The sequence below is a fragment of the Chrysemys picta genome, chromosome 7 (genome assembly GCF_011386835.1).
Source record: "Chrysemys picta bellii isolate R12L10 chromosome 7, ASM1138683v2, whole genome shotgun sequence".
NCBI classification, from domain to species: Eukaryota; Metazoa; Chordata; order Testudines; family Emydidae; genus Chrysemys; species Chrysemys picta.
The window spans coordinates 123,065,612-123,077,528 of record NC_088797.1 but is presented as its reverse complement, the minus strand read 5'-3'; the positions used below and the strand labels follow the sequence as shown (position 1 = coordinate 123,077,528).

At 49.3% G+C, this 11,917-nt stretch overlaps 1 protein-coding gene across 1 annotated transcript in view; it reads left to right on the top strand.

Annotated features, from left to right (window-relative positions):
* The first annotated feature begins 10,960 nt into the window (after positions 1 to 10,960).
* Positions 10,961 to 11,917, top strand: part of SORCS3 (sortilin related VPS10 domain containing receptor 3) — a 530,373-nt gene continuing 529,416 nt past the window's right edge. Inside the window, exon 1 of the mRNA XM_065552531.1 lies at positions 10,961 to 11,250. The gene's annotated coding sequence lies outside the window, so the exon portion shown is untranslated. The remainder of the gene's footprint in view (positions 11,251 to 11,917) is intronic.

The window sequence follows — 11,917 nt, the reverse complement described above, 5'->3', positions numbered from 1 at the left end:
AGAGCTGCAGCCACAGAGCCAGGTGTGGTGAGCAAGTGGGGCCAGCCAAGGGGGAACCTGGGCAAAGGGCCCAGCACAGAAAGACACCCCCAGACAAGGGCCCTTGCAGGCCAGACCGGGAGGGGGACCTTAACCCTACGGGGGGCTGACGCTGGGAAGAAGGGTCCCACCACTCAAAGCCCGGAGGTGTGTGGCCACCACCATTGCAAGTGTCCAACCCGCAGCGTCTCTGCAGCACGGCCTGGGCCTGAGAAGGAGCCTGGGACCTACAAGAAGCAGACTGTGACCTGCCCTGACATTCCAGAGACACTGGTTGTGATGTTCCCTGCCACAGAGCAGGGTGATGTGTTTTCCTTTAACCTTTCCCATTTTTCCTTGTTCTTTTCTTTAGATTAATTGTTAATTAAACAACTTGTATTTGCTTTAAATTGTATGGAATAATCAGTGGGTCAGGGAGGTGCCCAGTGTAAAGAGAGTACCCCGGAGTGGGGACACCCTAGCCCCTGTCCTAGGTGACCACAGCAGGGTTGGGGGTCGAGCCCCCCAGGAATCCTGGGCCCAGCCTTGTTGGGGTTACGAGGACTCAGCCAGACAGGAGAGTGGAAGGGGAGCCCTCAAGGGCAGGGAGGCCTCTGGGTAAAGGAAGTGGGAGCGGGGACTCAGATCCTTTCGCTTGCCCACCTCACCGGGGTAGTGCAGAAGTCAGGAAATTTCCCCACAATAGCGGGACCATTCCCCCGCTTACATATGTATTGGCACCGAGAAAGATTGTTGTGAGCCAGTTCGGCCTGAAATCCTGCACTTGCCAGTCATTTGACTGCAGAAGCGGGACGGGGGCCATCTTGGAAATGTTTCCTTTGTGGGGCGGAGACAGCTTTAAAAATGACTGGGAACATTTTTTGTTGTAGTTGCACGCACACATTATTAGGCCATAGAATTACATAACAGAGCTAGTCAGAAATGGGTTGAAAAAACAGTGTTTGTTGACAATGAAAAATGTTTGAAAAAGGAAAAAAATTTGGCGGAAATCTGAAAAAGTCATTTTTTTCCGTAACAAAAAACGATGTTTTTTTTGTGTGGAGGAAATCACTTGTTTGCTGTGAAACTGTTCATTTAGTCAAAAACCCAGTTTTTTATGTAGCCCCCTCCTGGGGCACCCCAATCCCAAGAGTGGATGAAGTCATAGAATCATAGAATATCAGGGTTGGAAGGGACCTCAGGAGGTATCTAGTCCAACCCCCTGCTCAAAGCAGGACCAATCCCCAACTAAATCAAATCAAATCAAATCAAAGTCCCCTGTTCTTCCCCCCGAGGGACTCTCCAATAGGATTGCCAACTTTCTGATTGCAGAAAACCAAACATCCTTGCCCTGCCCCATCCCTTCCCTGAGGCCCTACCCCACCCTACCCTGAGGCCCCACCCCTCGCTCACTCCATCCCTCCTCCCTCCCTCCGTCACTCACTCATTTTCAACAGGCTGGGGCAGGGGGTTGGGGTGTGGGAGGGGGTGAGGGCTCTGGCTGGGGGTGCAGGCTGTGGGGTGGGGCTGGGGATGAGGGATTTGGGGTGCAGGAGGGGGTGAGGGCTCTGGCTGGGGGTGTGGGCTCTGGGTTGGGGCTGGGGATGAGGGATTTGGAGTGCAGGAGGGGGTGCAGGCTCTGGGAGGGAGTTTGGGTGTAGGAGGTAGCTGAGTGCTGGGGTAGAGGGTTGGGGTGTGGGAGGGGGTGCGGGCTCTGACTGGGGGTGCGGGCTCTGGGGTGGGGCTGGGGATGAGGGATTTGGGGTGCAGGAGGGGGTGAGGGCTCTGGCTGGGGGTGTGGGCTCTGGGTTGGGGCTGGGGATGAGGGATTTGGAGTGCAGGAGGGGGTGCAGGCTCTGGGAGGGAGTTTGGGTGTAGGAGGTAGCTGAGTGCTGGGGTAGAGGGTTGGGGTGTGGGAGGGGGTGCGGGCTCTGACTGGGGGTGCGGGCTCTGGGGTGGGGCTGGGGATGAGGGATTTGGAGTGCAGGAGGGGGTGAGGGCTCCGGCTGGGGGTGTGGGCTCTGGGGTGGGGCTGGGGATGAGGGATTTGGAGTGCAGGAGGGGGTGCGGGCTCTGGCTGGGGGTGCAGGCTGTGGGGTGGGGCTGGGGATGAGGGATTTGGAGTGCAGGAGGGGGTGCGGGCTCTGGCTGGGGGTGCAGGCTGTGGGGTGGGGCTGGGGATGAGGGATTTGGAGTGCAGGAGGGGGTGCGGGCTCTGGCTGGGGGTGCAGGCTGTGGGGTGGGGCTGGGGATGAGGGATTTGGAGTGCAGGAGGGGGTGTGGGCTCTGGCTGGGGGTGCGGGCTCTGGGGTGGGGCTGGGGATTTGGGATTTGGAGTGCAGGAGGGGGTGCGGGCTCTGGCTGGGGGTGCAGGCTGTGGGGTGGGGCTGGGGATGAGGGATTTGGAGTGCAGGAGGGGGTGCGGGCTCTGGCTGGGGGTGCGGGCTCTGGGGTGGGGCTGGGGATGAGGGATTTGGAGTGCAGGAGAGGGTGCGGGCTCTGGCTGGGGGTGCGGGCTGTGGGGTGGGGCTGGGGATGAGGGATTTGGAGTGCAGGAGGGGGTGCGGGCTCTGGCTGGGGGTGTGGGCTCTGGGGTGGGGCTGGGGATGAGGGATTTGGAGTGCAGGAGAGGGTGCGGGCTCTGGCTGGGGGTGCGGGCTGTGGGGTGGGGCTGGGGATGAGGGATTTGGAGTGCAGGAGGGGGTGCGGGCTCTGGCTGGGGGTGCAGGCTCTGGGGTGGGGCTGGGGATGAGGGATTTGGAGTGCAGGAGGGGGTGAGGGCTCTGGCTGGGGGTGCGGGCTCTGGGGTGGGGCTGGGGATGAGGGATTTGGAGTGCAGGAGGGGGTGCGGGCTCTGGCTGGGGGTGCAGGCTGTGGGGTGGGGCTGGGGATGAGGGATTTGGAATGCAGGAGGGGGTGCGGGCTCTGGCTGGGGGTGCAGGCTGTGGGGTGGGGCTGGGGATGAGGGATTTGGAGTGCAGGAGGGGGTGCGGGCTCTGGCTGGGGGTGCAGGCTGTGGGGTGGGGCTGGGGATGAGGGATTTGGAGTGCAGGAGGGGGTGCGGGCTCTGGCTGGGGGTGCGGGCTCTGGGGTGGGGCTGGGGATGAGGGATTTGGAGTGCAGGAGGGGGTACGGGCTCTGGCTGGGGGTGCAGGCTGTGGGGTGGGGCTGGGGATGAGGGATTTGGAGTGCAGGAGGGGGTGCGGGCTCTGGCTGGGGGTGCAGGCTGTGGGGTGGGGCTGGGGATGAGGGATTTGGAGTGCAGGAGGGGGTGCGGGCTCTGGCTGGGGGTGCGGGCTCTGGGGTGGGGCTGGGGATGAGGGATTTGGAGTGCAGGAGGGGGTGCAGGCTCTGGGAGGGAGTTTGGGTGCAGGAGGTAGCTGAGAGCTGGGGTAGAGGGTTGGGGTGCAGGAGGGGGTGTGGGCTCTAGGCAGTGCTTACCTCAGGCGACTCTCGGAAGCAGCGACATCTCCCTGTGAACCCTCGGGACAGGGGCAGCCAAGGAGGCTCCACGCACTGCCCGTGCCTGCCGGCACTGTCCCTGCAGCTCCCACTGGCTGCCATTCCCAGCCAATGGGAGCTGCAGAGCCAGCGCATGAGGCAGGGACAACGCATGGGACATCCCTGGCTGCTCCTGTGCCTCTGGGCCGCAGGGAGGTGCCAGCCGCTTACGGGAACCACGCGGAACCAGGGCAGGCGGGGAGCCTGCCCTAGCCCCGTTGCATCGCCAACCTGACTTTTAACGGCCTGGTCAGCACCAGGGTCCCTTTTCGACTGGGCATTCCTGTCGAAAACCGGACGCCTGGCAACCCTGTTCTTCAACCTCCCTTAGAACCAGTGGGGTCTAGGTCAGTCTCAGGCCCTATAGTCTGGAGAGCCAAAGATGGCTCCTTTGCTGCTGAGGAGAGCAACCCCTCAACTTCCTTCCCCTCAGGTGCTGTCTCCCTGGCCCGGTGGTTCCACTGATGGAGCCCCTCCGGAGCCAGCCCAGCATGTCAGTCAAGTTCCTGGGTATGTCCCTCAAGAACAGGCAGGAAGGCGGTCTCGGGGGCAGTTACCATCTTTGCTTGAGTGATGTTTCCTGGGGGAGCTGCATCTCTGGTGCCTCAAGCTGGTAAGGGCTACCCCCCCCCCCCCCATCCAAAAAGCTTTGACTGAAAATCTTCAAGCAGCTTCATTACGCAACTTTGCTGTGACCCTTGTCAGTGGGTGGTGAGACTTTGACCTGTGAAATAGCCAGTGAGCAGAATAGTGGGGGAGTGGAAAATTGGTGGTAAAGGTCTTTGCCCTGGGTCTTTGGGGTTGTCTGAATTAAAGCATAAAAGACAGGCAGGTTTTTTTCTAGTGACTTGGAACCAGCCGTTTCTACATTTAAAAGAAAATTTAATATCCCCATGGCCTGCTCTGTGTATTGATTCACTCAATTAATAATGGTCCATGTGGTATGTTTCTATTTTAATAGTGCAGCCTGTTTATTTTGACATTTAAAGGGCTGGACGATGCTCACAAAACACAGACCAGACCAGTCTAAAGTCAGTTATTCATACACAGAACTTTTGTTTTTCTTCCAGTTACTTACTGCTTCCACCGAGCATCCTTTAAAACTCCCTTTCCTTCCCCTCCTCTTTCAGAGTATCTTAGCCAGTGAACTATGTCTAGGCTTTCTTAGCTGATGAGACCCATACAAAACTGGCACTAGCTGCTGGGGGAGAAGAGACATTTTTCAAAGCACTGACATCAAATCCCAGACTTCAAATGAAGCAAAACAAAACAAAAATCGCTTGGTTTTGACACTTTGCAGATGTCCCTCTTGCCAACAGGTGACTTATTCTCAGTCACCTTCAGTGATGTGGTTCCTCCCCTGTGGCTATGGTGAAGGCTGTTGGGGGGGAAGATGGGCCCCTGAATTTTCTCTGCATCTAAGGAGTTTGGAGTTTGGAGTTTGAACTAAAAATTTAAAAGGGAATAATCAAGTGTTTGGTGCTTTGTGTTGCTGCTGACAGAGAGAGCCTGGTTAAAGCCCAGGACTCAGAGTCTAGGCTGCCAGGTGTCACTGTCTTGCCAGGTGATCTTGGCCCAGCCACATTGTGCCTCAGTTTACTTAACTGTAAAATGGGGCTAATGCCTGCCAACCAAAGAGCCAGATTATGAACCCCTAACTCCCATTGGTGAGCAGTTACTCACATGAATAGTCCCTGTGAATTGCCTGGCACTTCATGAACTAGTCAGTTCATTACAATACTACAGAGAACAGTCCTGAATTATCAGAGGTAACGACTAGATGACCTAATAGGTTGTTTCTAGCTGCAATCTTCAAAATAGTCCCAAACTGCCTAACTCCCATGATTTTAGACACCTAAATACCTTAGGCTCCTTTGAAAATCCCAGCCTACATGACCTAATAGGCCATTTTTATCATTCTCTAATGTGTTCCCCATTCTTTTAAATAAACCAGACTCCATCAGATAGAAATGAAATGGGTGTGTAACTTGCACACAAAGGAGACTTGACCACCAGTGACTTAATTAAATATCTTCCTTGAGTGATAGAACTTCATTTATAAAATTACTTTGTTTCTTTTATTACTCTTGGCATGAAAATGCAGATATATAGGGAGACCCAGACAGAATATTTTGTATGTGAGAAGGGATATTTTATGCTTATTTTTTAGTTGTTTGTATGTTTTGTATTGGCCTAAATATAGTGTTACCTCTTCTTGACCTTAGCAGTCAGTCAATGAATGTTTGCAATCTTGTGGATTGTTTCTGTTAGGAGAAATTGATGATAGTCAGTTGTTTCTTTGATACAATCCTGTTTATGTACGAAGAATTCACACTAAGTCCTGCTTCCCTGAATGCAATAGAAATCAAAAGACAGGAGGCAGTTTCTTTACTCACAATTCCAAGCCTCTTTCCAGCCACCATTCTGCCCAAAAAGTGCTCTCTCGGCTGTCTATCAGAGCCACGTCACCGGTGTTTCTCTTGCTGTCTTCTTGGCTTTTTGCTTCTTTCACTGTCTGCTCTTTAGCTGGCTTAGGCATTGTCTCTCTCTCACACACTAAAATAAAAAATTAATGCCCAATCTATAGTCTTTGGGCTGTGGCTTCCATTGTTTCAGCTATCACTAAAGACAGGCACTTAATTGTTCCCTCATTTAGCCTGAATGGAAGATGGCTAGCATACCCAACAGCTTCAATGAAGTGGTATGATTGCCCACAGATCACAGACAAGCTTTCTTGGGCCACCCAACCAATGAGTAATTATATATATTTGGGCCCTGGCATTTAGAAAGTGTAGCTTTTTCTGAAAGTTTTATTTAGGTACTAAATCAAAAGTACTTCTTCTCCCCCACCCCCAACTAAGAATATAGTTTGTCTCTTCCATTTTCACTGTATTCCTCTCTCTTATAGAAATGCACTGAATAATACATGGTCCCCAGCGGAATGCAAGAAAGGCAGAGCTTTGTTGTCATACGAACTGCCAAGGATTCCTGAGAGTAAATTATACAGTGAGGGCCAGAGACATAGGGAACTGTTTGGCTGATTTCTGGCAGTTTGCTCAGGAAAGCAATAAACTTTGGACATATTAAAACTCTTCTCACCTCCCTTCCCCTCTTCTTTAAATGGACAATCCTCCTACAGCTGGTGGAAGACAGCCTTCTAAAAAGGAAGGGGCTTGCAGTTTTAACATAAGGAACAGGCTAGTGTGTGTTTACCACTGCCCTCTACTCGATAGTTTTAGAACTGCGTGACTGTGTCTCATATAAAGGAGATTCCCTCATACCTCAAATGCTAGGGATTAGTGCTTTTGGAAAGGGAGGATCTGAATTCTGTCCTTACTGCTGTTGGGAAGTTCATAGCAGCATTGTAGCGTGGTGAAGAATATGGAGGCCTTAACTGCTCACAGACGTCTTTGAACTGTGTCCTCAGCTGGTGTAGCTCCATGGAAGTCAATGGAGCTATGGTGATCTACACCAGCTGAGGATCTAGCCCAAATATGTCTGCAGGGACAGTAGTGCCCAGGAAGCATTTATAACATGGGAACTCCCCACAAAAGCCCCCAAGCTGCTTTACTAGTGATCTCCAGGTTACATAACGCAATTAAGAAGAAACCCTGCACGTCTTATGATGACGGCGCCAATATAACGAACCACCCTTCTGCTCTCAGAACGTTCCATTCAGCCCCTCTCCAAAGGAGACAACTCTCTGCAGCATAATTGGCCTATTTCAAGGCTTGCATGACCTTCCCTTGAGGAAGCTTTCACCTTTTCTCATCTGAGCATGTGCGAGAGCAACCCTCTGGGCCACAAGGAGGAGATCTTAGTGCAGCAAATTCCCTGCCACCTTCAGAAGACAGTAAATCAAGTAGCTCTGGAGCAATGAGAGAGTATCATATTGGAAATCCTTCAATTATTAACAGGCTTGCTGTTGTTAGGAGTTAAAGTGGACTTTTTCCCTCTAATACGACATTCTTCACATGGGGATTTTTTTTTTTAATGGCAGTGATAGAAAGGCTTCAAAGAGAAGATGGAAGTTTGATGAATATTCTATGCGTCAGCAATGAAATATTTGGTCTAATTGAGAAGATCTGTGATAAATAAGTAAGTGGCAAGGGCACAGGGAAATCCAGGGCATTGTTGTTTCCACTCAGCTGGTATTGCTAAGAAAGAAAGGCCAACCTGTCTCAAGTGACTGAAATCAGCCGTGATACTGACTGAGGTTAATGAAAGGATATTGGACACTGGACAGGTGTCGGTATCTGTCACATCCCCAACAGCGTAGGGCCTAATCCTGGGAGAAAATAAACACCTCTTGCATTATAGATGAGCGCCTTCACTTGCCATTGACTTCAGTGGGAAGTGATAGGTGCTCACTAGTTAATAGCTCACTTTCTGTTATAGAGAAGGGGGAGTGTGGTCTTTTAGTTGCGGATCCTGCTCAGTGTAGAAGGAATAGAGTCTAGAACAGAGCATCTCCTGGACGCTATTCTTATGTAGCTTCTGCTTCTCACTTGCTTTGTGGCTAAGTAGCTAAGCGATGGAACTGTTTTCATTCATGACTTACTGGATTAGTTGATTTAACTTTCCAGGGATCTCAATGTACTTCACACCCATTAATTGCCTCTCCCAGCCCTGTGAGGTACATAAATGTTGTCGTGTACAGGACAAAAATCCTGAATTGTCTGAAAACTATCATGCCTATATAGTCATCTGGTTTTGATCGTTGACCTCATCAGAGGCCAGGAACCAATTAAATGACATTAACCATTGAAATGGCATTTTACAAACCAGTGCATCCTAGGAATGCTCCCAGAAGACTACAGAAATAGTTTTTTGTAATTTTAGTCCAACTCCTTAATCGAAAAGTTCGAACAAATCCTAATAGGGATTAAAACAATAGGGTGCCATGGAAATAATCAATTCTAAATACCCATGGGATTTAATAGAGAATGAAATTATCCCTATTGCATTTTTAATTCTTTTTTGCTATCCTGTAGAATTTACTGTAAAACTGTATCTCTGCTCCAGAATTCGAGAGAGAGGATTTCATTCTCTGTTATATTCAGTCACACTTTATGTTGAGATTCTACTGATAAACAGTTTATAAATAATATATGTTTTAGTAAAATGGTTATCAAATTGTTAGCGTCTGTCAGATCAATAGTCTATAACCATGTTTATAGCCATGTTTCATACCTTCTACTAATGTGTTTATATGGTACCCATCTATAACACCTACCACACATGTCTGTAATGTGCTGATAACATCCATTAATCATTTATTAACCCTTTATAGACTACTTATACATGGAGCCTTGATATTTGATCATTTGAGGTTCTTTAGAGTAAATTCTGTACAACATTATTATCTTTAATCCTAGTTCAAAGGGAAACTAACAGTTGTGAAATTGCTGGCCACAAAGGAGAGATTCTGAGGTTTTCCTAATGAAGAATTTTTGGTGTGCATGCAGCAATACATGAAACGATTTCAGTGACCACAGCATTATGCCTTTATGTACATGTTCCTTTTTCAATATTTATTTCATGGGCCTAACTTATGTATATGTGCCCCCCCCCCCTTACTGCAGTAATACATTTATGCTCACAATAGCCCTGCGAGGCAGGGTATTATCCCCACTGCACAGATGGGGAGCTGAGGCACACAGAAACTAAGTGACATGCTTAGGAACACTGTGACAGAGCAGGGACCAGATCTCCCAAGTCCTATGGTAGTGCCCTAATCACTGGATCTTCCCTCCTCTCTAATGCCCTTTGGTACTTGTGCCAACAATTAATATTGGCTTCTTATCCCCATTTTGCAGCTAGGAGAAACTGAGCACACAGCGGCAAAGTGATTTGCCCAAGATCACACAGAAAGTTGGTGGCAGAGCTGATATGACACCCTACAAGCACTGAGACTAGTCAGTGGAAGCTTCTCAGCGTAGGTATTACCTTTCCTGGTTAGTTGCATGTAGTAGGATGCATGAACAGCTGCTTGTTGTGAGCATATTACATGTCTGCCTATCTGTCTGCATTACACCCAGCCCTCTCCTTTAACCACTGTCAAGAGACACTACAAATTGTTCGGCTGATCTACCCTGACAGCTGCCCTATTTTGAGGGCAACATTTTGAAAAGCAGGCTGTAAATTCATGCCTGCAATTCTGCAAACACTATCAGAAACAATAAGAGTGTGATGTCTGCCTGTCTGTTGTTTCGACTCACTAATCAGGCAGTTTGACATTAACATTCAAGTTGTGCACATTACGGTGCATGTCAAATTGGAGCTGGAAATCCAGGTCCCGATCAGGAGCTCAGAGACCAGCTTGATGCATTTTTGAACACTTCCCTGCCCCAGGCATTCTTACCTTTACAAAATACATTCCTTGCATTTTTTAAATGAACTAGCTAGTGGGTATGTACAGATACCACTGCCCTCTACTGGATGGAATGAGAACTGCTCAACTGTGTCATAGACCCTATACTACTAAAAACAAGAAAAGATTCTCCTTTAGCTTGAGTGGTAGAGGCCTGCACTTGTACAGCAAGGCTGTCAGAGTCTACTCTCTGTGGTCACTGTGAAGGCATAAGTGGCTGCAATGTGTATGCTACAGATGTGTTACAGTATTTTTTTAAACTGAAACCCCATACGCACGCGTATGATGTGATGACATGAAAGTCAGCACTGGTTGTGGTACAGGTAGGTGAGTATGCAGGTGGGTTTCTCTGGGGGGTGAGTTGATTTTGAATTCAGCACTGAAGAATAGCTCCGTTTAGCCAAACAAAACTCATGGTGGTGGCGCTTTAAGGTAAGAGCTAAAAAATGCGACAGCTATCAAAGCAGGTTAATGGTAGGGCCCACCAGCCTTGACAGAACCATTTTTTACATTGTGTTCTCCAGCAACCAGACTCCCGCGGGTTCCTCATTATTGTACCATGATGATCCTTTTTATCCCAGCAGCAATCGCACCAGACGGCAACTGGTTCTGTTCTGAAAACAAAGTTGCAGGTAAAGGAGGGTGGGGAACGTGAGGCAATGTGTTTGATATGCCCGAGAGCTAGTCTCAGAATCTTCCCTTTGGATGCGAGAAGGTTTATTGATGATTTGCGAGTGGGGAAGCAACGCTCCAACAGTGTGGGCTGTGACACTGAACCCTTCTCAGTATTTTCTCCTGAAGGCCAATGCTCCACCTCATTCTTGCTTTTAGTTTAATGTTCTCATGGACCCTGGGTTTGTTGCTGGTTCCACCAGCTGCGATGCTCCTGCCGTCCCATTGCACTAAGAAATCTCTCCTTAGTGAAACGCAATATATTGATCCCTTGTTGATTTCCCAACTAGTTGCAAAGCTTGTTTTCTTTGCCCTTATGATGACATTTCACTTTTCCCAACATTCATTAACTGGACAGATACGGGCTGGGCTTTTGCATTCTCTACTCCCTTCATCTGCAAAGCTTCTGTGTAGGAAATGCCATTCGCTTGTCCAAGGTCTGGGGGAGTCTGCAGAGGGTATCAATGCAGCTCCTTCACCTGTCAGATAGGACACTGCCATTCCTCACTCAGGAGCTAAACAGCTCTGCTGGCTATGTCAGTGGGATGAAGTTTCACATCTGGGCAGCACAGAACATGACCAATGGGCTGATACAACTGAGTTCAAGTGTGTATAGAAGAACGGGACTTTAAGTGAGATCTGAAGAATATCTGCATTGCTTTCTAAGTGCGGTGATACTTGTCCAGGTAAGTATTCTTGCTTGAACCTCTGGGAGGTGCTCACGTTATAGTAATGGGCAGCATTGTAAAAACCTTCTCCTTCACCACATGCAACCATACCACTACCACCAAGATGGCTCCGTGCTTGGACAAGATCCACTCATGGGGTTTCATTGTTCTGTGTAGTGCTTATGGCTGATAGCTCATCAGCCTAGCCTTGTACTGATACAATGCTTAATGAAAGGTTTAGTTGGAGGAGCGGGGAGAAATGAACCAGTTTGCCTATGATATCCTGGATCATGAGTTTGGTGAGGTAAAATTCATTTATCTGGGATTCCTCCCAGCCAGCAGGATTTCCACTCATCCAACTTCTGTTGCTTTTTTTACCTACATGTGCAATTGCTCTTTTCTTTTAGGTTCTATTATTAGCTGCTCTGAGGATTAGGGATGGTATTTGTGTTTAAAAAAAAAAGAAAGAAATCCAAGCAGCGGAATGGCAACACAATCCTCCTTGTAGAGCAGAGAGAGTTGGCAAGCTGGTTTTGCTTTCCTGGCACATATGGTTCTCCTGCCTGCCACAGGCCCGTGCTCTGCCTAGAAACAATACCACTCCTGCTAAGCACTCTGATGTGACCCAGGGGTCCAATTGGAAGTGATACACTAGCATATCTGATGCCACTCTTGAGCTGGTGAC